The sequence below is a fragment of the Echinops telfairi genome, unplaced genomic scaffold (genome assembly GCF_000313985.2).
Source record: "Echinops telfairi isolate 266 unplaced genomic scaffold, ASM31398v2 ScPeMD7_7401;HRSCAF=8416, whole genome shotgun sequence".
Classification (NCBI taxonomy): domain Eukaryota; kingdom Metazoa; phylum Chordata; class Mammalia; order Afrosoricida; family Tenrecidae; genus Echinops; species Echinops telfairi.
The window spans coordinates 6,736,339-6,738,152 of NW_022111301.1; the positions used below are offsets into that span (position 1 = coordinate 6,736,339).

Below are 1,814 nucleotides of genomic sequence, written 5' to 3' on the forward strand. Positions count from 1 at the left end.
CCATTTGTCTCCCTGCCCTTTAATTAATCCCACATGTGTTCATTGACCAGGTTGGTAAAGTAAATCTTCCTATCACAATTGCAATAAACAATAACTTAAGAATGAATGCATCAGTAGATATGAAGGAGCCCTAGACACATAGTGGGTTGAACATTGGGTTAATAACCTCAGGGTTGGCAGTTCAAACCAACCAGGCAGTCAGTGGAACAAAGATGAGGTTGTATAATCTTATATAAAGAATTATAGTCTCAAAATCCCTGTGGAGCAACTCCATTTTATTCTGTTGGGTTTCTGTTACCCAGAATCAACTTGAGAGCAATTGGATACGTAGACCTACAGGCCAAACTGGTGCACGATGGTGTATTGGAGCACAAACACAAATATACATAGGGTTAATAGAGGATATTTCTAGGAGTCCTGGAGTGTGGTGGTTACACAGTACGCTGTGATTCACATGATCAACAGTTTGAAACCACCAGCAGCTCTGTGGGAGAAACCCTACACTTTCTACTCCTGTAAACAGTTCCAGTCTCAGAAGCCCACATTGGATCACTATGAGTCAGCGTTGATTTGTTGACAGTGAGCTTTCTAGAGAATATTGCTACATACATATATGAATTTGTTTCATATGCTACATACATATATGAATACACACACACACACACACACACACACACACACGTCTATCCATATGAAGTCCTGGTGACAATGTAAGGTAATTCTTCAACTGTTAATCTCCAGGTCATGGGTTCAAAGGCACCAGCCACTCCCCAGGAGAATGATGATGTTTGTGCTACCAAGCAGATTGTAATCTTAGAAACCCTATATAGAGTGCCATGATTTGCAAGCTATGCATAAGATTTTCAGTAGTTACTTCTAACAAAGTAGGTATTTGACTCCTTCGTCATTGTCTCTTCTTATTCTGGAAGCTCCCCTGAAACCTCTTCACTTTGGGTGACCCTGTTGGCATTTGAAATACCAGTGACATAGCTTCTGACACCACAGCAACCGACATAGTTCAAATGACAGGTAAGTCAGGATATTGAATGAATATTGAAAGTGCTTTTAAAAGGACGAACGGATTTGTACAGCCTGAGCACACCTTAGAAGCAAGGCTGGCAAGACTTTGGACGTGTGAGTAGGAGAGACTAGTCCCTGGAGAAGAAATCATGCTTGGTAAATTGGAGGGGCAGCAAAAAAGAGGAAGGCCCTCAATGAGCTGGGTTAATACAATGGCTACAACAAGGGGCTCAGGCGTGGGATAATTGTGAAGATGGCATAGGAGCAGGCACTGTTTCATTCTGGTGTCATGGGGTCACTGTGATTTGGAACTGACTCAATGGCACTTAACAACAACATGATAGGAAATCAATTTGATAACATGGCATTAAGGTTTGTGTAGATGAGTTTATTGTAGAGTATATAAGGAACGAACTTTTGTAAGCCATAAACAAACACCATGATGGACTGAACTGCAGTGCTTGGTTGCTCAGTGGCACAGTTTTAGATTTCAAGATCAATAGGCCTAACGTAATGTACAAGAGCAATATTTGCTATTCCACTTGATGAGTAGGATGTGGGCTTGAGGCGGGCAATTTAAGGCTCAAATATTAGACTCTTTCATCCAGAGCAAAGAGGAATGAAGAAAATTTAAAAATAAAATAAACTATTGACCCAAAGAACTTTTGGAATATGCAAACTTGAGCCTCTGCTAACCTTAGAGAAGAGTAGATGGTACCCAACTGTGTTAGTCTGGGTACATTAGAGAAACAAATCCACAGAAATTCATATGTGTAAGAGAGAGTTTTATATAA

General features: G+C 40.5%; 1 pseudogene; it reads right to left on the reverse strand.

The window, feature by feature from the left end:
- Nucleotides 1-275: 275 nt before the first annotated feature.
- LOC115871753 overlaps nucleotides 276-1,814 on the reverse strand; it is a 20,136-nt pseudogene continuing 18,597 nt past the window's right edge.